Raw genomic sequence first — 24,242 nt, 5'->3', positions numbered from 1 at the left:
GCCATTATAAAGAAAGGTAATAGGAAAAACTTGCACTTATTTAATGCTTTTCATTCCCACTAGACCTATTAAAGCATTTTACAGCTAAAGAATTAATTTGAAATGTAGTCACTGTTGTGATGTCGGAAGCAACAGCAATTTTGTGTGCAGCAAGCTCCCACAGACAGCAATATGATATAATGACCAGATAATCTGCTTTTGTGATGTTGATTAGGGGATAACCATTGGCCAAGAGATCAGTGATAACCCATGGGAAATGAATCAAGAACCTCATGGCTCAGAGGCAAGCGTGCTACCAACTGAGCCACAACTGACAATCTAGCCCATTTTGTATCTTATTAGGTTTTAAACTTGTTACTTTTTGGCAGAAACACTGTAAAATGGAAAGCATGATGAGATTATTTGGCTTTAGTGAGAAAAGGTATGGTGGGGTCGAGTTTCCCCTTCATCACCTGTGGCATTAAGCAGCATCAGGGATGATTGTGGAAGAGGTAAATTGAGCAGGAAGGGTCGCCCGACCATTTCCACACCCTCCGAACTGTCTTTCCATTCACTTCCAAATGAACGTGCATGGGAGACGTCCACCTCCTGTGGACAGGACAATGCTTCAAAGGCCAGTGACAGAAATCCAGCCTGTGCTCTGTGTGCAGTTTGTGGGAGACACGACTACAGGAGGATCCGAGAAACAGACTGGCTAAATACCCGGTTCGGCTAATTTCAAATTCCAATCTGCACACGAAAGCGGCCAGAGCAACCTTTAGCAATTGAAGCTCCAGAACAATGAATGCACAAAGACATGTCCTATCTTCTGTGTTCCACGGCCCTATATGGTCTCCAGGGCATAATGCGGCTGGGTCAGGGGTCCACCCACTTACATACTTTCAAAGTATTGCAATGAGCATCTGCACAGTACTGATGGTTTTGCTTCACTGGGTCTCACGAGTACATGTCCTTCATATGTCTCAATGAAATGGCTGCTTATATTCAACAACAACAAAAAAAATAATCTTTGATTTGAATTAGCCCAGGATAACTTTGTATCAAACAATTAAAATGTGAAGCATCTGCACACGGGTATGTGCAGGTTCCCTGTGTTTCGAGATGTACATGAGAATTCTGTGAAGCAGCAAGTGAGTAAAAAACATGTAGCACTTAGAAAGTTAATAGCCCTCTGATAGCCCCTTTCGTTGGCAATGCATCTGGTTACAATGACACAGAACCCAATCATTTTGAAATATTGGAGGAACAGGTTATGACAAAATGTATAAATCTCCATAATTTGTCTGCTGAATGGTTATTTTAAGCAGATAATATATCAGCTATTTGAAAATAAAATGACCAAAAATTGCCTTTTAGCAGAACTGAGAAAGCTTTGTGATTCCTGCCCTTGTGTACCCTAACCGAATTTGGGCAGAAACTTAAGCCGTTACACAGTCTACTTGGGAACATAGGAGCTGTGCTTACAGATTATGACACATTAGTACTAGATTACAAGTTTATTCTTAGAAGTGGGGCCTTATATACTGATAAACATTATTCGTATTTCATACAGCTAAGGAGGGAATTAGAAAAGTTAGAAAATCAAGAAACTTACTTTTCATTGGATCAGACTCTAAAATGTTGGTCTCTCATCAAAAGTCTGAGGAATTCTCAACAAACTAATCCAAAAATTGTCTCCATTTAATCCTTTTCTTCAGTTCCAATTGTTCAATATTTGGTGGGTAGAAATTAGTTTACCAATCAGTATTCTAAATATCCAATAGTCTTATGGTTTAAAAGAGAACATTTCTGCAGCAATATATTTGAGTAGTAACAGTTGAGATATCTGGGAAAGCTATCTTGAACTGAAGGAGTTCTCCCCACTACATCCCATGCAACTGAAGTCTTGACATTGAAATTGTCATGGTAATTGACCTGCTCCATGTGTTATAAACCCTTCCGTCCCACAGGGAGGAACCCTGTTGTGACAAGGAACTGGAGGCTTGAATCTGGACACCACCACCGCCAACATTGTCCTAAAGATAAAGAACTAGTATATGTGGGCTGCGGAATGATATATTCCAACCTAAAAAGCCTCAGAAATAAAACTGTTTGGACTTTACAAAGGACTCTTAGAAAACTGCAAATAAAGGAGGGATTCTCTTCTTTTTAAGCTCTTTTTATCTTCAGAATTTAAAAAAAAACTAAAGTAAGGAACTAAGCCGAAGCACGCATAAATATGCATTGGAATAGTTCTACCTCTTTAATGCCATGTATAATTTTTATCTGTCGCCCATACTGAGAGGTAATTTTAGGTAGAGACTAGTTTATATCCCATTCCTACTGCAACGGCAGCCCCACTCCCCCTCCCCCCCCCCAAATTGCAGTGTATCTGCAAACAGCTCTTTAATGATCATTCCTTATCACTTTCCTCCACGTGTTCCCTCCGTTAGCCCATCTGTGGCCTCTGCTACTTTGCTCTATCCGTCTGTCAAGTTATGCCTGTAACAATTCCACATCCAAACCTCCCCTTAGTTCTGACATGGTGCTAAGGTGGGAGCGATGCCGCAGACCCAAGCGCAACCATTTCCATTGTACCTTCTGTCCTCTCGAGATTGCCTCAGTTGAAATCATGAACTCTCACAAAGGTGTGGAGCCCTTATCATATCACACAGTGGCAGCTGGAATTCAGTGCCAGTAGGTGGGAGGGGGTATGTTTTGGGGCAGAAGAAACAAGAAGAAAATTGCAAAAGGGTACAGGGACCTGAGGTTTCTGGTTCTCACACACCTCAAGTGGATATGACCATAAAAGAAAATTGATGCTTCATGGTAAGAGTTATGGACTATAAAAGTCACAACATAGACTGCACGATTCAGCTAAATGAGAACAAAGACCCATAGCGAACACATTTAGCCACGTGTTTCCCAGCCCTCACAGCACCGAGAAACACATGGGAATAAAACGCCACTCGCTTTAAATAAGGGGCCTAGGCGGAGAAAGTGCAGCCAAGGCCGCACATAGCCCTGTTTTCTAGACTAAGGAGCTCCACACACCGGACCGCCTCAGAGTAGTGAGAGATCGGGATGCCATTTAAAAATAGCATCCCGATCTCCATTGCCCCCAACGTGACCCTCTACACTATGGGAGGCAGAGGGTCCCTGCCCCACCCCCCTCCCCCAACACCCGCGCTGGGCACTCCCGGCCCGATTGCCATCACACAAAAATGCCAGATTGACACTGCCAGATTGGCAATGCCAGGATGCCTGGCTGGCACTGCCTGGGTGGCACCAGCAGTGCCAGGGTACCACCCTGCCCAAAGGGCATGCACCAGGGGACCTCTGATCCCCTGGGAGACCCCTGCGGATGCTGTTCCATCTGGTCCCCGTTTGTGTTTACCAGTGCTGAACGGCGCTCGCCCGTAGTCTCCGAGGAAAAAGGGATAGATCCCAACACCCCGGGTACCTCGAGAAACTGCGTATTAAAGTGAGACCAGCTGTCTCGCACTAACTAATATGCAGATTAGCTAAAATGTGACCCTGCCCACAATGGGGGGGGGTTTACATCGCAATGTCTTGCGAGATCGCATTAGATTGGGGGCAGTGTGGCCATTGAATTGCGCCCAGAGTAAATCGATATAATCCCTTAATAAGACCACAGAAGGAGTTTGATGTTTCCAATTTTGGTCTCCGTATTATAGGAAGGGCATTGAGGGAAAAAAATAAAGACATGCATTTGTATTGTGCCTTTCACAATCACCAGCATCCCAAAGTAATTTATATATAACGAATGAAGCCATTTTGAAGTGTAGTCACTGTTATAATGCAGCCAATTAACAAACTCCACAAATAGTGGAGTGATAATGACCAGATAATTTGTTTTTTGTGATCAGGAATAATTATTGGCCAGGATGCCTGGGGTAACTCCATGCTTTACAGCCATAAAATCATAGAATTCCTACAGCGCAGAAAGAGGTCATTCAGTCCATTATGTCTGCACCGACCCTCTGAAGGAGCACCTTACCTAGGCCCACTCCCCACCCTATCTCTGCAACCCCACCTGATCTACACGTCCTTGGACACTGAGGGGCAATTTAACATGGCCAATCCACCTAATCTGCATACCTTTGGACTGTGGGAGGAAACCGGAGCACCCGGAGGAAACCCACGCAGTCACGGGGAGAAAATGCAAACTCCACACAGTCACCCAAGGTTGGAATTAAACCCGGGTCTCTGGCACTGTGAGGCAGCAGTGCTAACCACTGTGCCACCGTGTTGTCTTTGGAACACTGCCATAGGATCTTTTATATCCCCCTGAAAGAACAGACAAGGCCCCAGTTTGACAAATAATCCAAAAAATGCCATCTTCGACAGTGCAGCACTCCCTCAGCACTGAACTGGAATGTCAGCCTAGATTGTGTACTCAAGTCTTTGCGTTGAGGTTGAATCTTTTGATGCAAAGATGGATGTGTCACCACTTGATCTAAGGCTGAATGAATGAATCAACCGCCTATTTTTGGAAGTATTTTGTTGCGGGATAAATGTTGGCCAACATCCTGAGAAGGTTCACTACCCCTCTTCAAAGAAGTGCCATTCAGTCTTTGACTTACAAACATAAGCAAGGCCTTAGTTTATAATTTGACAATGCAGCATTCTCTCAGTACCGTGCATGCTCCTCCTCATTGTAACCACGTGCCAGAGCTATCCCAGTCCCCTGCAGTAAACCTATAGAGCGGGCCATGTCCACCATTTCTCCAGGTTTCCACCAATCATCTGTTGAGGTTACACTGGAGTTTGGGAGAACACCAATGCAGACATGCGCCTCAGTCGCTACTGTGCAATTTTGAACACAGAGATGCCTGCCTGACTCAGAGAGGAGTGCATGACCACTAAGTCCAGCTGACACCTTAGTGCTTCCAACATGATTTTCCAATGCCATTCCAACCTCCCCTCAGTGTCATCCTCTTCTAATGGGGAAAGTTCTCAAAACAGTACACCTACTCTGTCCACTAAGTGCATGTTTAGAATGTGAGGCAGCTAGGTGTCAACTTTCACTACACCCCAAATAGGAAAGTATTGAACAATTCATGCAAGTGAAGAGCTGAAGTGACACACACAGTTCAGCAGTCGTTGATCAATCCGCTATGAGTGACAACTATTGGTAGATCAGCAATATATCACTGATTCATTGTTACAACATATTGAAAATTTAGGCATAAAACTATAAAAAGGCATGTGACATTGCAATCACAGCTCTGTGCAATCCGTTTACATTGTCATTCATGAAGTTCTTTATTCTTCATCACACCCTGCAACAGAAAGAGACATTTAACAAGCACCACTAGTTTAAATTGTATTGAATGCCTAAACTCAGACACAAATATTCCAATTGAACTCCAACATTGAAAATGACTCGCAGGATAAAATAGGCTTTGTCGCCCACCCCAGGAAAGTAATTTGTTATTTTTGTTTATCCAGACTTTCCCCATGCCTCACAGCTTATTTAGTGAAAGGCCCATTGTTACTGCTCCATGAATATATAATTATAGCCCAATTTTGTATCCCCTGAATTTGCTGGTCAACGTATGCAGTAATAACAGGGTGTGTCATGAGTATGCTATTATTTTTCCAGCAGGATTGGGCACCACATACCATTGACAGAAATGAGGGGCTTTGCACAATTTCATGGAACAGATGGGTCTTTTCAAAGTGGGATGCGGTGAGCAGTCGCAATTCTTAGCTTAAAATGATACTTGCTGTTGGACAATTGGATAGGTTTGATTTCTGTGAAGTTAATCAGCAATTATGCAATGGTCGTGGGTCCCAAAGGCAATCAGCATGATATGTTCCTATCACCCACCACCGATGAGTCAGTGAGGTTTATTGTTTAGGTCTCTTCTGTTGTCTAACAGCCTGGAGGTCACTAGCGTGGGCCAATGATAAGACCAATTCTCAACCAGAATTCCCTGAAATGTGAAGTGAGCGTTTGTTTCTATTTTTGGAACATTCCAGTGAACTTTCATCATTCTAGCTGCCACCTGTCTGATTAAAAGCACTCCCTTCCCAATCATTACATAATCATTTCCTGTCTTTCATCACTCACCATGGAATGAGATAAACCATCCCTCTTAGCAATTGGCTCCTGTTCCGCAGGCAATTGAAGATTACACTACTTCGAAGAGGGAGCAGTCACAGACTGTTATTGCACACATACCAGTTAGTTTGATATCAGGCGTCTGATTTAATATGATAATTATAGCCCCCTCCCTCATACTAAAGGCTGACTAACACCTTCAATGTTGTAAAGCTGCTGGGGTTCCCCATTCACCAAAATTCTCGAATGTCTTAAGTTATGTCGTGTCTTCTTCCCACATGTGAAATGTTTGATTCCCACTGAGATGGTTGTGATTGGACTCCTTCACTCACTGAGTAAAATAAAGGCCCATGGTATTCGAGACAAGGTACTAACATGGATTGACGATTGGCTGTCAGGCAGAAGGCAGAGAGTTGGGATAAAAGGTTCTTTTTCGGAATGGCAACCGGTGACGAGTGGTGTCCCGCAGGGTTCAGTGTTGGGGCCACAGCTGTTCTCTTTATATATTAACGATCTAGATGACGGGACTGGGGGCATTCTGGCTAAGTTTGCCGATGATACAAAGATAGGTGGAGGGGCAGGTAGTATGGAGGAGGTGGGGAGGCTGCAGAAAGATTTAGACAGTTTAGGAGAGTGGTCCAAGAAATGGCTGATGAAATTCAACGTGGGCAAGAGTGAGGTCTTGCACTTTGGAAAAAAGAACAGACGCATGGACTATTTTCTAAACGGTGACAAAATTCATAATGCTGAAGTGCAAAGGGACTTGGGAGTCCTAGTCCAGGATTCTCTAAAGGTAAACTTGCAGGTTGAGTCCGTAATTAAGAAAGCAAATGCAATGTTGTCATTCATCTCAAGAGGCTTGAAATATAAAAGCAGGGATGTACTTCTGAAGCTTTATAAAGCATTAGTTAGGTCCCATTTAGAATACTGTGAGCAATTTTGGGCCCCACACCTCAGGAAGGACATACTGGCGCTGGAGCGGGTCCAGCGGAGATTCACACGGATGATCCCAGGAATGGTAGGCCTAACATACGATGAACGTCTGAGGATCCTGGGATTATATTCATTGGAGTTTAGGAGGTTGAGGGAGATCTAATAGAAACTTACAAGATAATGAATGGCTTAGATAGGGTGGATGTAGGGAAGTTGTTTCCTTTAGCAGGAGAGACTAGGACCCGGGGGCACAGCCTTAGAATAAAAGGGAGTCACTTTAGAACAGAGATGAGGAGAAATTTCTCCAGCCAGAGAGTGGTGGGTCTGTGGAATTCATTGCCACATAGGGCGGTGGAGGCCGGGACGTTGAGTGTCTTTAAGACAGAAGTTGATAAATTCTTGATTTCTTGAGGAATTAAGGGCTATGGAGAGAGAGCGGGTAAATGGAGTTGAAATCAGCCATGATTGAATGGTGGAGTGGACTCGATGGGCCGAATGGCCTTACTTCCGCTCCTATGTCTTATGGTCTTATGGTCTTATGGTCTTAATATTACAAGACTGAATGAGAGCAAATCTGTCCTGCTTTGCAATTTGGAATCAGTTCTCAAATCTATCAGAAACATGCTATATTTGGTACTTAATAACAATTGCCACAGAGCAATTCCAGTTCAAGATTACAAGAACAACAACTTAAAATTGTCTAGCCCCATTAAAAACACCAAAATATCCCAATGTACTTGACAGGAGAGTCATAAACAGCAAGTCAAGTAAGGAGGGACTAGGACTGGTCACCAAAAGCCTGGTCAAAGAGGTGGGCTTTAAAAAGCAGAGCAATTAGAGAGGTGGAGAGAGTTGGGGAGGAAATTCCAGAGTTAAGCAGCTGAAAACACGTTGGCAGTGGTGGAACAACGCTAAGACAGGTAAATGGAGTTGAGAGGCAGCTCAGACACTACCGAACTGAAGTCGGGAGAATGGGCTACTCGTGTTCTAATGTTCCTTTTCATTAATCATCCGATGTTAGCTATGTGCACTAATTTTAGTCGGAAATATGAAAACAGATCACAAGTAATTGTACTTCAAATACTTAACAAACATCTGTTCAGTGACCAAGGGACTAAAGCACTCACAAACACACATGTGCACTGCTTTGTGTCTTAATGCTTCACCAACAGATGCGTAAGAAAGATTAAAGTTTACATAGATTATCATAGATTATCATAGAATTTACAGTGCAGAAGGAGGCCATTCGGCCCATCGAGTCTGCACCGGCTCTTGGAAAGAGCACCCTACCCAAGGTCCACACCTCCACCCTATTCCCATACCCCAATAACCCCACCCAACACTAAGGGCAATTTTGGACACTATGGGCAATTTAGCATGGCCAATCCACCTAACCTGCACATCTTTGGACTGTGGGAGGAAACCGGAGCACCCGGAGGAAACCCACGCACACACGGGGAGGATGTTCAGACTCCGCACATGTAGATGCCATGTGAAAAGAAGTATTATGATCATGTGGCTAACAACTGAGCTATTACTCAATTTTATTTACTGATCAAAAATATAATTAGCAACATCTGCATTCCTATTTTCCTTATGTGGCTGGTGACTAACATATTGGACAATACTTATTTAGGAAGCAGCAACATAATAGAGTTCAGCACTATTAATCATCACTCGGAGATGACTAATAACTGTGATGCAAAATGAATATACGAAAATGCTTCTTGTGTGTGAAGCAGTGTTTTCTTTTCAAAAGAACCTGATTTGTGCTAGTGCTTTACATCATCGCCTGTTACAAAGGAGTGCTGATGTCAAGCAGCTGTCCTAACAGCGATTTTATATGGACAGGTAACAACTAATGTCAAACATGAAAATGAAACACTAAAATGGCAAAATACTGTGGGTGCTGTTTATTCACTGGAGCATTTCAACAGGTCAAGGATGGACATGTGGGCATGAGAGCTTGGCCTCTTTGTCTCCATTTCCAGTGATAGACTAACCACCAATATTCACTACAAGCCCACCAACTGCCAGACCTACCTCAACCCCTTACACCCTACTTTCTGTAAGGACACCATCACATTCTCCTAGTTTCTCAACCTTTGTCACACATGTTCTGATGATGCCACCTTTGAAAATGGAACTTCTGACATGTCAGCTTTTTTTCTTACATGAGGTTCCTCCCATCTGTGATTGACAGTGAACTAAACTGATGTGTTGGGTGCTCTGCGACACAGACAAACTAACACGGTTGCGGATGGTACAACTCAGTTTTATTACTAACATATATTTACAATGGTAAACTGGTTACTGTTGTTCGATCATAACCCTTGAATCTGTGGACCTATTCCTAACACTATCTTGGAGTGGCACTCAGCACATGGTGGATGTCTGAGTGGCTTGCTGTGAGCTCTGTGCCCTAAGCTATATCCTGCTGGAATGAGCCGGAAGTGTTGTGTTCCCCGTTTTATAGTGTGTATGCTCTTGCCTGTGATTGGCTGTGGTGTTGTGTGTGTATTGATTGGTCCGTTGATCTGTCCACCAGTATGTATGTATGTTTGCACCATGATGTTTACCTGAATATCATGACATCCCTCCTTTTTTACAAGAACATGTGCCTATGTGGTTATAAATATAGATGTGTACTGAGTGCAGCTGAATGTGTGTGTGCAATATCTACAGCATGTACATGAGGCTAAACTATATACAAGGGGCGATGTCAGGTGCGACATAGCAACGAGGTTGTACCACAAACAAAAGATGGGGAAATGTTGAACGTCAAAATGAACTCCTGTAACGACAAACAGATTAACACAGTGGTATTATGAGTACAATGTTCAAACAGGCTCATAAGTCCAGTCCAGTAGGTGGGCGATGAAATCGGGTTGACCGCCTCAAGGGTGGGTCAGGATCCACCGGCTGAGGAATTGGCCTGGCCACGGGCGACGACGGAATGGGCATGGTGGCAGGAAGCTCCACGAAGTCGATATCAGGAACAACAGGAGGGCGTGGTACCGGTGTAAGTTCCCGTAGCGAGCATGGAAGCAGGCGAAGAGCCCGGCGATTGCGCCTGCGAATGGAGCCATCAGGCATGCGAACCAGGAACGAGTGGGGAGCCACGCGGCGGAGAACTTCGGCAGGTGCTGACCAGCCGCCCTCTGGTAGGTGGATGCGGACGTCGTCTCCAGGCGCCAGGGTGGGAAGATCAGTTGCCCATGTGTTGTATGCCATCTTCAGGCAAACGCGCTGCTGTTGCATCCTGTGCAGTACCGGAGCATGGTTGGTTGTGGGTACCAGAATGGATGGCACAGTGGTCCTGAGGGCGTGACCCATCAACAGCTGGGCTGGTGAGAGGCCAGTGGCTAGTAGGGCCGAGCGATAGGCTAGCAGGGCTAGGCAGAAATCCGATCCGGCAGCAGCAGCCTTGCAGAGGAGCCGCTTGGCAATGTAAATGCCCTTCTCCGCCTTTCCATTGGACTGGGGATGCAGAGGGCTGGACGTCACGTATGTGAAGCCATACGAAGCAGCAAAGCCATTCCTGGCTGGCAAAACAGGGCCCATTGTCCGACATGACAGTAATCGGAATGCCGTGGCGAGCGAAGGTGTCTTTGCAGGCCCTTATGACAGCGGACGATGTCAAATCGTGCAGGCGTATGACCTCTGGATAGTTTGAAAAGTAATCAATGACGATTACATAGTCCCTGCCAAGCGCGTGAAAAAGGTCCACACCCACCTTCGCCGAGGGGGACGTCACCAGCTCATGGGGCTGAAGCGTCTCAGGAGGTTGCGCCGGCTGAAACCTTTGGCAGGTGGGGCAGTTGAGCACCATATTGGTAATGTCATCACTGATGCCCGGCCAGTATACCGCCTCTCGGGCCCTCCGTCTGCACTTCTCGACCCCCAGATGGCCTTCGTGTAGTTGGTCGAGGACCAGCTTGTGCATGCTGTGCGGAATCACAATCCGGTCCAGCTTTAGGAGGACACCATCAATGACAGCCAAGTCGTCCCAGACATTGTAGAACTGCGGGCACTGCCCTTTGAACCATCCGCCCATCATGTGGCGCAGCACAAGTTGTAGAAGGGGGTCAGCCGCAGTCTCCCGGCGAATACGGGCCAGACTGGAGTCGTCGGCTGGCAGATTTGCCGATGTGAAGGCCACCTGCGCATCGACCTGACAGACGAACCCCTCCAAGTCAGGCGGTGTGCTCACTGCTCTAGATAGGGCATCCGCAATGATAAGGTCCTTTCCCGGGGTGTAGACCAGTTGGAAGTCATACCTCCTGAGTTTGAGTAGCATGCGCTGGAGGCGAGGGGTCATCTCGTTCAGGTCCTTATGTATGATGCTGACCAGGGGGCGATGGTCAGTCTCAACGGTAAACTGGGGAAGACCATACACGTAGTCATGGAACTTGTCTATTCCGGTTACCAAACCCAGGCACTCCTTTTCGATCTGCGCGTAGCGCTGCTCTGTGGGGGTCATGGCCTGCGAGGCATAGGCGACCGGGGCCCATGACGCAGTGTCATCCCGCTGTAGGAGTACCGCCCCAATGCCGGACTGGCTGGCATCAGTCAAATGTTTTGTGTCACGAGATGTGTCGAAAAACGCCAATACCGGGGCTGTGGTGAGCTTAATTTTGAGCTCCTCCCATTCCTTCTGGTGTGCGGGCAGCCACTGGAACTCCGTGGACTTCTTGACGAGGTGGCGCAGAGCCGTCATGTGGGAGGCAAGGTTGGGAATGAACTTCCCCAGGAAGTTGACCATGCCTCGGAAGCGTAGCACTGCTTTCTTGTCTGCCGGCTGCGGCATGGCTGTAATGGCGCTCACCTTGTCTGCATCCGGACAGACCCCTGACCGGGATATGTGGTCGCCCAGAAATTTCAGCTTGGTTTGGCTGAAAGAACACTTGGCTCGGTTGAGGCGCAGGCCGTTTTCCCGTATCCGCGCAAAGACGCGCTGGAGACGATTGATGTGATCCTGTGGTGTGGTGGACCAGATGATGACGTCGTCAATGTAGACGCGCACCCCTTCGATGCCCTCCATCATCTGTTCCATGACCCTGTGAAAGACCTCGGATGCCGAGATGATGCTAAATGGCATTCTGTTATAGCAGAACCTGCTGAAAGGAGTGTTGTAGGTGCACAGCTTCCTGCTGGACTGATCCAGTTGGATCTGCCAAAAACCCTTCGAGGCATCAAGCTTTGTAAAGATTTGAGCCCAGGCCATTTCGCCCTTGATCTCTTCCCATTTGGGTATGGGGTAGTGTTCCCTCATTATGTTGTTGTTGAGGTCTTTCGGGTCAATGCAGATCCGGAGCTCACCAGAGGGCTTCTTAACACACACCATGGAGCTGACCCACGGCGTGGGCTCCGTGACCCGGGATAGCACCCCTTGGTCCTGGAGATCCTGCAGCTGCTGCTTGAGGTGGTCTTTGAGTGGCGCTGGGACCCTACGAGGTGCGTGAATGACCGGGGTGGCGTCCGGTTTGAGCCGTATTCTGTAGGTATAGGGCAGTGCTCCCATGCCCTCGAATGCCTCCTGGTTGTGGGCGAGGAGCGATTGAAGCTGTGCCCTAAATTCTGCATCCGGGAAGTCTGATGTGCCTTCTGGAGACAGAGCGTGGACCCGCTGCACGAGGTGGAGAACCTTGCATGCCTGTGCACCTAGCAGGGAGTCCTTTGATGATCCGACTATTTTGAATGACAGTGTGGCCGTGTGTGTGTTGTGTGTCACCTGGAGCTGGCAGGATCCCATGGCCGGGATAACGTTTCCATTGTAGTCGACCATCTTGCAATGGGATGGCCGAATTGGTGGTCTGACCTTCATGGCGTAGAAGGCTGACCATGCTATGAGGTTGGCGGAGGCACCAGTGTCCAGACGGAATGTTATCGGTGATCGGTTGACCGTTAAGGTGGCACACCATTCATCACCTGGATTGACACTGTTCACTTGCAACGGCTGGTGGGTCCTGGCTGGAGACAGCTGGTTCCTATCAATGACCGCAACACGGAAGGCGTCCCGGTCGTCTGTGTTCTTGGTCTGGATATCGTCTAGGCACGACTCGTAGTAAGGAGGCTGAATGGTCTGCACGTCCCTGCGAGGTTGTCGGAATTGGGGAGCATTGGCAGGTTGAGCTGCTCGACAGCAGGCAGCGTAGTGGCCCATCTTGCCACAGCGGAGGCATTGTCGGTTTTTTGCCGGACATTGACGCTTTAAATGTGCGGCTCCACAGTTGCCGCACGTCATGACGTCATGCCGTTCGTTGCGCCACCGCGCATGCGCAGTTCGGTCTTGCGTTGAACGCACCTGCGCATCACGTCCCTCTGTGTCAACGTCTTTTTTGGCGCGCACAATCACGGGACGCCGTGGAAAGCACGCAAAATGTCCGCCCTCATCCGGGCCGCGGGCCGGGAGGAACTCGATCGCCTGGACCCGTTCGGCCTCGTAGGATGCCTGCATTGCCTATTCGGCCGCGTAGGACCCCTGCCGCGCCGATTCGGCCACTTGAAATTGGGAGTAGCGGATGGTCGCGTTTTCATGAAGGACACAGGCTTCGATTGCGGAGGCTAGGGTGAGGCCTTTAATTTTGAGGAGCTGTTGGCGTAGGGTGCCCGAGGTGACCCCCAAAACAATCTGGTCCCGAATCATGGAATCGGAGGTGGTGCCGTAACCGCAGGACTGCGCGAGGATACGGAGGTGTGTAAGGAAAGATTGAAAAGGCTCATCCTTACCCTGCAAGCGCTGCTGGAAGAGAAACCTCTCGAAACTCTCGTTGACCTCGACGCTGAAGTGTTGCTCGAGTTTGAGAAGGACCGTCTTGTACTTCGTCTTGTCCTCACCTTCCGCGAACACCAGGGAGTTGTAGATGTGGATGGCGTGTTGACCTGCCATGGAGAGGAGGAGGGCGATTTTCCTGGTGTCCGAAGTGCTCTCCTTTTCGTTGGCTTCCTGGAAGAGCTGGAAGCGCTGTTTGAACAGCTTCCAATTTTCCAGTTTCCAGCGATTTGTAGCAGCTGCGGCGTGCTGACGGTGTCCATGGCGCAGGAAGGCAGATTCCTGAGGATTAATAGGTAGGTCTCACAGTTACCGGGTTCCAATCCCGGTAATATGATGTGTTGGGTGTTCTGCTACACAGACGAACCAACACGGTTGCGGATGGTACAACTCAGTTTTATTACTAACTATATTTACACTGGTAAACTGGTTACTGAGGTTCGATCATAACCCTTGAATCTGTGGACCTATCCCTAACACTATCTTGGAGTGGCACTCAGCACATGGTGGATGTCTGAGTGGCTTGCTGTGAGCTCTGTGCTCTGAGCTGTCTCCTGCTGGAATGAGCCGGAAGTGTTGTGTTCCCCGTTTTATAGTGTGTATGCTCTTGCCTCTGCTTGGCTGTAATGTTGTGTGTGTATTGATTGGTCCGTTGATCTGTCCATCAGTATGTATGTATGTTTGCACCATGATGTTTACCTGAATATCATGACATAAACCAAGCACCTTCCCTACAATCACTGAAGGTCTAATACCTGCCTCTTTACTTCCTCCCTCCTCACGGTTCAAGGCCCCAAGCACTCCTTGCAGGTAAAGAGACATTTCACTTGCACCTTGTTCAATTTGGTCTACTGTATTCGCTGCTCCCATAGCGATCTCCTCTACATTGGGGAGACTAAGTGTAGACTGGGTGACCATTTTGTGGAACATTCAGCTCGCAAGCATGACTCCCTAACCCTCCTGTTGCTTGCCATTTCAACTCAGCACCTTGCTCTCATGCCCACATGCCCATCCTTGGCCTGCTGCACTGCTCCAGTAAACCCAACGCCCAACACGACGAGGCCGTGAATTTTTGCGAGAGTTAGGCTCACTTAAATATGTCTGCGCCAGATTCTCAAAGGCCCAGGATCGAATGCCCACACGTGGGAGAACTCGCCAAATGGTGCCATTTGGCATCAGTCCACCAAAACGTGGTGGACCAGGGGTAACGGCACCTCGGGGGAGGGTCATCCAGACCATTGGGGGCCCCCGGGTAGTGGGCTCTGGGCAAGGTGGTATCCAGGCACCTTGGCACTGCGACTTGGGCACCCTGGCAGTGCCAAGTTTCCCTGGTGGCACTGCCAGTTTGGCAGGGTCAGTGCCAGGGTGCCAAGTTGGCAGTGCCACCATGCCCTGGTTGGCACAGCCACGGATCAGGCCCGAGGGTGCCTTGTCCTTATGATATGGGGTGGGGGTGTCTCAAGGACTGCCCAACAAGTAAACAGGGGCTTTGGGGGGTGCCCAGAGATCGGGCGGGATTTAAAAATGGCACCTCGATTTCTTCCAGGAAACAAAGGTAAGCGAGGGCTCAGTGAGGGTGCTCCTTGCCGAGGCCAAAAAAAAACAGTCCCGTTTGATAACGGGGCCATAGCACCGAGAAACATCCCGCTAAACTCGCCCAAAATGGGACACTTTTTTCCCTGATATATCGCACCCGTAATCTTTAGTTCTGAAGCAGGGTCATGCGGACTCAAAACGTTAACTCTATTTTATCTCCCTATGGATGCTGCCAGGCCTCCTGAGCTTATCCAGCTTTTTCTGGTTTTCTGTTTGATGAAAATAAAAAAGTCTTTCATAAACAGATTGTTTGAAATTGTTTCCTGAAACACCAAAGAAGTGAATGAATGCTGTTGATGTGAAAATCAAATGACAGGATCACTATGAAATCATCCCTCAGATCCACTGCTTTCTGAGGGAGGCATTTTCAATTAAACTCTTGAGATGCCTGTGAGTGGTCAAATGAGGACTAGGTGCAGGCTACACAAAAACAGGGGCGGTGACTTCACAACTGAAGAGGTACATGAACAGCTACGTGTGCAGGTTTGCACCAGACATACAGTCGAAACACCACCAACCAAAATACATTGCTTCCTCCTACTAACTTCAGAAATTAAACAAATTGAAACTCAGGTTAAATGGCGAAGGGATGGTTAGTTTAGAGGGTAGAATTCTCCTTTCTGAGACCAAGGGCCCAATCTAACCAAATGTGTGACTGTGGGTGATGCGCTGAAGACTTCAGCTGGGTCACACCCAGGTTACCCATGACTTCCTGGAATATCTTGGACATGGAATTTGAGTCCTGATCTGACTGGATCATGGTGGGCAGTCCAAACCTGGAAAAGGATCGAGTCAATTCCCCCACCACTGTTTTGGCAGAAAGCAAAGATGGAAAAGGAACATCCTCTGGGAAACGAGTAGCCACGTCCATGATGGCAAGAGTTTACCTGTACCCCCCTTTGATTTTAGGTAGAGGCCCCAGACAGTCCACTAACATCTTGCTGAATGGGTCCCCAAAAGGCAGCATGCAAATTATAGGTGCAGGTCCTATTTCTGGTTTGGGTTTTCCCACAACCTGGCACATGTGGCAGGTTATAAAAACCTTACTACATCCCTGTGGAGGTGTGGCCAGAAGAAATGTTGGCTGATGCAATCTTTTGCATATACCGCCTTGCCCAGCCATCGGAATTTTGTGAGCTGGTCACCAGATTTCCCCATGGAACCTCGACGGCATCGTTATCTGGTGGATCACTCTCCACTTCTCATTTGCAGGTCTGAGGGGGTCTCCATTTCCTCATCAACATCTCATTTCTAATGTCATTGCATTGAGGGACTGTCGCTGCCTCGGTTTCAGTGTGAACTAATGTTTTTGACAGCTGGGCCACTACCAAGGAAGATTTATTTATTACCTCCTCAGTGTCCTGAGATAGGTTTCAGATTACCAGACTGGAGGGTCCTCTGTCTGCATCACCACTTCAGCTTCCTCTGACCGAGCTTGTCTGGCCATAGAACAAGTTACCACACAGTCAGGGAAAATGCCAGACACTTTCGCTTGCAGCTGTTCAGTCTCTTTGACCTCAATGGGCTTTTTGGTGACCATGGGAGGCGTTATTACCTTTAATCCCGCCAAGTTGTTGCGGAGGAGCAGGTCGACCCGTCCGCAGGCAAGCAGAGGACGACTGGTCTTGATGCCAGGTCTTATTCCAGATGTAGCTGGTATTGGGGAATGGGCATGTATCCTTCATCAATCCCCTTTACCAACACCTTGGCACTCTCTGGTGGGCAGGTCATGCTTTTTCACAGCAGTAGAACTTGGCTGGTCCCTGTATCCCTCACTATCTCTACAGGTTTACTCACCTCACCCTGTGGAAATGTGGCCATCCTTTCTTTGGATACAAAATCCCGGTAACTCTCAGGGATCGCTTAACCTTATCGACACTCTCAGGAGTGCCCCGCCAGGGATTCACAGCCGCAGACAAAACCATAGCCTGGTCTGCTATTCTCTCTTTCGGCATCATTTTATCGGCTTCGCAAGGTCTTCCCGGGAATGTCTGCCCAGCCCGCCCAACACTGGTAGTTCAGCTGCATACAGCCACGTCACGAATGATTCTGGAGGGTAAAGTGTCACACCCCCATGCACTCGGGTCCTCCAACCATCACACTCACCTCACTGTCCCATGCATTGCCAATGTTGCCTGCTGGAGTTCCCTTTTAGTTGTCCATTCGCGCTGACCAGTATCTCCGCCCAACCATCCCCCTGCAGCACCTGTGTCTGTCCAACACGTGGCTCCAATTACTTTTATTTTTGGGAAGATGATTTTCGATCAGCAAACCGCCTCCCCCCCGCCCCATTTCCCTTCCCGCCCCCCCATTTCCTTCACCATCCCTTTGCATCACCTTTCACCTCCCCTCTGCAACCCTTCAACCTGACCCATTCTCCTTCAACAACACCCAGGTGAATGTGCATGTTCATACCTCCATGAACACCCCTCCCTGACCTCCTTCCCTCCACTAGGGTCCACGTGTGCCTCCGAATCCTCACCAACCACCCTCACTCTCCTGCCCCACCATCTCCCTCCCTCTCACACTCACCGTTCCTTCTGAGACCACCCTCAGTTTGCTCTCATGGGGTTCAGAGACACAGGGTGAGCTTCCATCTACAACAGCTCCCTACGAGGTCAGGGATTCTGCTGTGGTCCTCTAACTAACCTCCGGGGTGGGTCAGCCTCTTTGTCGGCCGATGGCATCCTTATCACTGGAGAAGAGTAGCTGAAGAATGAGGGGCCTGAGGTTTGGTGCGGGGGTTGGGGGGGGGGGGGGGCAGTCAGCAGCATGTGGGCAGCAGTATGTCTTCACTGAGACATAGGTGTGGGAGGTGAGAGAGACATGGTGCTGCCGTTCGCACACTGCTCAGGGATGAAGCACTGAATGATCACGGAATTCACAGAGCATGGCACCATGACAGGGAGGAGGAGCGGCTGATGAACAAAGTGATGCTTGGTTCCATGTGGTTTTGTTATAGTGGTAACCAATCTTAACTAGTGCCTCTGCACACCCGTGCCCACAAGGTGCCTACAGTTTCTTACTCTTCCTCATCCTCCCATTTAGTCTGGGTATTTCCCCAGGATCCACAGCTGAAGTTGAGGCAATCTGCTGCCTTCCACACCCTGTTGCCTCAGGTGACTTTGGTGGGCATCCCCTGGATGGCTCGATCTTGAGGATCCAGGCGGCCTTTCAGGTACCATGGGTGCCTGCAGTGCTGCCCTCCTCGTTTTTCGGGGCAGGAGGTGTGTCGCTCATAGGGAGGACGGGGTGGGGGGGGTCAGATGGGTTTGCACACCTCCAGGGTTCCCTTGGTGGAGGGCCCCAGACTGCACTCTTGCTGATCCTTTTCCTTTCGGTTGTCCGAGGGCACTTGTGCTCCTCCATAGGATAGAGGGGCAGCTGGAGTGAGATCCAGAGGCCCTGCCATCATCCATCAGACTGTGGATTCCCACCAGTGCCTGCACCTGCAGTTGAAGTTCTCAGCCATGGAGCGGGCATCCCCCACCATGGAGTGCACATCCTGCACAAAGGTTTCCATTGCAGATGCCACCCACAGTGTTGTCTCATTGTGTTGCATGGATGGCACCATCTCCTCATTAAGAAGGCGATTGGATTCCTCCAGTTGGCCTTGCAGTCCGAGGATCATAGAGATCCTACAGAATCATAGAATCACGACAATGCAGAAGGAGGCCATTCGGCCCCTAGAGTCTGCACCGGCCCTTGGAAAGAGCACCCCATCTAAGCCCAAACCTCTACCCTTTTCCAGTAACCCAGTATCCCTACTTAACCTTTTTGGAGACTAAGGGGTAATTTATCATGGCCAATCCACCTAACCTGCACATCTTTGGACTGTGGGAAGAAACCGGAGCATCCGGAGGAAACCCACGCAAACACGGAAAGAAAATGCAAACTCCACACAGACAATCACCCGAGGCCGGAATCGAACCCGGGTGCCTGGAGCTGTCAGGTAGCAGTGCTAACCACTGTGCCACCGTGCCTTCCTGATTCTCTCAACTCTGCCTTTACAGTATCAGCAGCTCTGGGATGACTGGACCCAGCGGCACATCATCGGCCAGGGGATCAGTGTCCTGGGCTTTGATATCCCTCTGAGTGCCGGATCCCTGGGACATCCCTATCTCCACCTGCTGTGGATCATCAGCTGTGAGATGCCCACTAGTGAGTGACCCAAGAGCCTGCCTACTAGATAATCCACCAAGGTGTGAGTATTTGCGCTGGTGGAGGGTGCGGGTGACAGATGTGACGCCTCTTCACTGGTGATGTTTGAGAAATTCCCCTCTGAGCTGCTCAGGTCAGTGGTTTACAGCGGGCACAAGGATGGCCTGGGCTGCTCGTCTGATTGCCCTGCAAGGGAAGGCAGGTGGCATTAGTACATCCCAGGGGATAAATGATGTGAGGTGTTTACTCACGTGAGCTTTAAGGAATGACTGTGTGCTGACTGTTCTCACTTTTGTTCGTTGCCCCACTTCACCATCAGGTCAGGCCTAGTGCTGCTCCTCCCCAGCCAGATCAAGGGCTCTTTCCTCATGCGGGGTGAGGGTGCACATGACTCTGGCTGTGCCCTCTCGCGCCAGTTTATCCTGTGGGATAGAGTGAGAAACCCTGCCCACGCCATCGGCAGGGTTCACACCATCTTTCTCACCGGAACTGACAGTTTGCCATTTTCTAGTAAGATTCCGCCTTATGATTCTTTGTGCCTAACACCCGACGCAATCCAGATCTTCACTGCACGGCTCACAGCATAAAAGAAATTCTCCTTACCTTCAATCACAAAATGTGGATGCTGGAAATTTAAATAAAAACAAAAACTGCTGGAAAATCTCAGCAAGTCAGGCAGTTTCTGTGGAGAGAGGAGCATGATTAATGTTTCAGGTCGAAGAACAATTCTCTCCACAACTGCTGCCTGACCTGTTGAGCTTCTTGTGATCTCACCCCCAGTTTCAGGAGCCAATTGCCATAAATCCATGCCTTCAGATTACCAACCATCCCGCTAATCAAAACAGTTTCTGTCAAAACTTTGTAAAATTTCAAACACCTCTGTTGAATCTCCCTTTAGCTCCTTCAGCTCAAAGGTGATGTCTTTGATACCCGTAAGCAACAACAATCTATTAACTTAAGTATCGAATGCCAAAAGACCTGCAAAATCCATATAGATTATATTTTTTCATTCAGTTTAATTTCAAATAGTGTTGGAGCGTGCTTGTTCATTTTCGTATTATTGATATATTGGAACTGGAGTTAAAACAGTCTAAAGCGATCAGGTTTCTGGGTGTAATGATTTCAGGACGTGCAATGTCACACTGTAAAACTAGTGGAGGAGACGAGAACTATTACATGAGATGGGGCGATAGAATGTCTTTTCATTAAGATCAAGCTCACTGCATCATTAACACTTGGCCCTTTTATTACCTTGAATTAAGATTAATGATCTGTAAAATATGTATACACTTTAATCTTCGGTTTATTGTGCTTGACTCAATTACCTCGTCAATAATTATTTCAAGTAATATTTTTGAACTTGTCCTAAAAGTGAAAGGGTTCCCGAATGAATAAAATCCTAGGCTATTAGCTTAAAGCACTGATCGATGACTTAGCACAAGCTTAAATCACTAAAGAAAGAATTTGAGTTTAAACAGCAACTTCAGGATGTCCAAAAGCATTTCTAAATGTTTTTGAAGAGTTATCATTGTTGTAATACAGGGAAGTGTGACAGTCAATTTGTGGAGAATGGGGTCCCACAAACAGCAGCAAGATAAATAGCAAAATGGTCTGTGTTAGTGCCACGATCTGAGGTACAAAATATTCACCAGTGTACCAGGAGAACTCTCTTGCTCTTCATTGCCACGGGCCTTTTTGCATTCATCAGAAAAGAGTGAGGAGGGCCTCAGTTTAACATTTCATCCCAAAAGACATTAACACCTAAATCTAACATGATTGAATCCATTTTACTCTCTGTGTGGAGTCTGCACGTTCTCCCCGTGTCTGCGTGGGTTTCCTACGGGTGCTCCGGTTTCCTCCCACCGTCTAAAGATGTGCAGGTTAGGTGAATTGGGCGTGCTAAATTTCCCTTAGTGTCCAAAAAGGTTAGGTGGGGTTACTGGTTTGGAAGGATAGGGTGGAGATGTGGGGCTTAAGTGGGGTGCTCTTTCCCAAGGGCTGGTGCAGACTCGATGGGCCGAATAGCCTCCTGCACTGTAAGTTCTATGATTCTATGATTTTATGGGCATCAAATAGGCACAGTAATAACAAATGTAGCGGATGCCTGTATCCGATCTGCATGGCAGTTTATTCCACTGTTAAGTTAGTTGGAGCATTTTCTTAGACAGTCACCACAATGAGCTCAGGTGTCATTTCAATTTTAGAATGAGGCTCCTGCACTCATTTCAGACAACTTGCTTCTCTGCTTGGAACTTGCTCAATGTATTTTTGGTTCGAGTAGTCTAATCAGTGCCCCTTAAAGGGCCCTCTGGAGTTTCAGAAATGCTGGCTATTTTTAGTATTTTGTGTGGTGGCCATTCTGGTTCCACAAAACAAAATGATAGCCATTACTGACTCCCCTTAGACCACATCACCACCCCAGAGATTTACTTTAGATATTGCTGGCAGGAATCAAATTAGTAAGACCTCGCCAAACAGGCTGTGCTGAAGTGATCCTCATTATCCCAATTTTTTCCGATGAAACTTATTATGTAAATGAGGAGCGAATTTGGGGTGTCTGTGTCCTCGGTGTTGGTCCCTGGGTCGTGGTTTCGTGGCTCGACTGGGATGGACGGCTGTTGTTGCAGCTGCCCTCCCCATCACTGCGGGGCTCCCTGTGGGATGGCCGCCCTGGCACTGGCTGGAGGCGGTGCTCGCCTGAGGGGCCCGGTTGGTCCCTGTGGGGTGGCTGCCCTGGCTCTGGCCGGGGGCAGGGTCCACCAGGTGGGCCGGGTCGATCGCCGGGTGGTCCTGCAAGACACGTTACACCATGCATGTTTAGGCAGGTGGACCGGGGTAGGGGTGAGGTGAGGGGTGAGTGAGGGGTGAGGTGAGGCGAGAGGTGGGGTGAGTGAGGGGTGAGGTGAGGTGAGAGGTGGGGTGAGGGTGAGTGAGGTGAGGGGTGGGGTGAGGGGTGAGTGAGGGGTGAGGTGAGGTGAGGGGTGAGGTGAGGGGTGAGTGAGGTGAGGGGTGGGGGATGAGTGAGATGAGGGGTGAGGGGCAGGGCCTGGCAGGGTGGTCTCACTTGGTGGCATGCCCCTGATCTCGGCAATGTTCAACCTCCCGGTTCTCGGGTCCTCCAGCTACGTCCAGTACCCTCTCTTCGTGCACGGTGAGGGGTTGCAAATCAGGTGCACCCCCTCCAGTTTGGTCCCACTCTCGCCGGTTATGGGCGCTCTTCTCCTGGGGGAGGGGCACACAAACATCAGCATTGTTAGGCGGTCCAACGCATGCAGCCCAGCAGTTGGGTCTATGTTGGCATGGGTGCACAGGGCACCTGGTCAATGCGACTGGCATGGGTGGGTGCAGCCATGTGGATCACGGCTGGGGTTGTACCGTCCTCCTGGGGAGAGGGGTGGGCGGTGTCACATGTGTGGGGGGTAGTGGGCACAGTGCTGGGTACTCACCCTGGCTGCCTTGACTAGGTCATTGAGCTTCTTCCAGCACTTCTCTCCTGTCCTGGGTGACACCCCAACTGCGCTGACGGCCTCGCCCACCTCCCTCCACATATTCCGGGCGACGTTGACTGCGATCCTCTGGCCTGGTCTGGGGTATAGCCGAGGGCGTCCAGTAGCATCTCCAAATCACGGTCCATGAACTATGCCACTGCTCGGCAGGGCAGCATCTTGATCCATCGGCTGTGTGTCAGGGTTGTGTCTATTTATGCGCACCACAGCGTCACTTCGATTACGTGGTGCCACGTCTCTGACGCCGGTCTGGGGCCGCGCCCCCACACTTCCCGCCATGCCCATGCTGGCCCCTTGTGGCGCACAGAATGGCTGGGCCAAGAGGCCCGTTGACGCCGGCGTGAAGCACTCCAGCATTTACGCCGGCATCAACACTTAGTATTGGAGAATCCCGGCCCCGATTTCGAGTGAAAATAGGAATAGCCAAGGCATGCAAGCAGAAAAAGCTGCAAAGCCGATTTGCAGTAACAGTGATGCAAATGCAAATGTTCAAAAAGATAACTGGACAGTTCCTCTGATGATTAACAAAACATTAATTAATTTCAAACTCAACATGGGAGCAAGGGCAAATCTTATCAGTTTGTCGGATTTGAAAGAGCTGGAAATTAAACCACAAGTGTTAAATAAAGCAATATTGCTGAAGGACTATAATGGAAAAAGATTTACTACTCTGGCAGTATGCAAGCTAGATGTAAATATAAAGAACAAAATACATACAGAGACATTTTCCATTGTAGAGGCTGAACATGAATCTTTACTGGGAGTGGAAGCACTTGAATTAGTTCAAAGAGTTTACAGTTCAGACTGTGCTGTAACCAGGAAAAATGGATCAGTGGATTTAATACTGAAAGAATTTCCAGAAATCATTCAAGGCTTTGGCACTTTATCAAATCCAGTTAAAGGAGAAAGCACAACCAGTTATACACGCACAAAGGCAAGTACCAGCTCCATTAAAGGAACGACTAAAGAATGAGCTCGAGAGAATGACGACTTTGGAGGTAATCAAATGCATTGGAAAACCAATGGATTGGGTGAACTCTACGGTCTGCGTTATGAGAGGAAATAACGCCATAAGAATCTGTATGGATCCCAAAGATCTCAATTTAAACATCAAAAGAGAGCCTTATCCTATTCCGAAGAGAGAAGAAGTCGCATGTGAGATGTCGAAAGAACCATGTTTCAGCAATCTAGATGCATCACA

This window comes from Scyliorhinus torazame, chromosome 16 (assembly GCF_047496885.1).
Source record: "Scyliorhinus torazame isolate Kashiwa2021f chromosome 16, sScyTor2.1, whole genome shotgun sequence".
Lineage (NCBI taxonomy): Eukaryota > Metazoa > Chordata > Chondrichthyes > Carcharhiniformes > Scyliorhinidae > Scyliorhinus > Scyliorhinus torazame.
The sequence above is the reverse complement of the archived record's forward strand: the minus strand, read 5'-3'. Positions refer to the sequence as shown.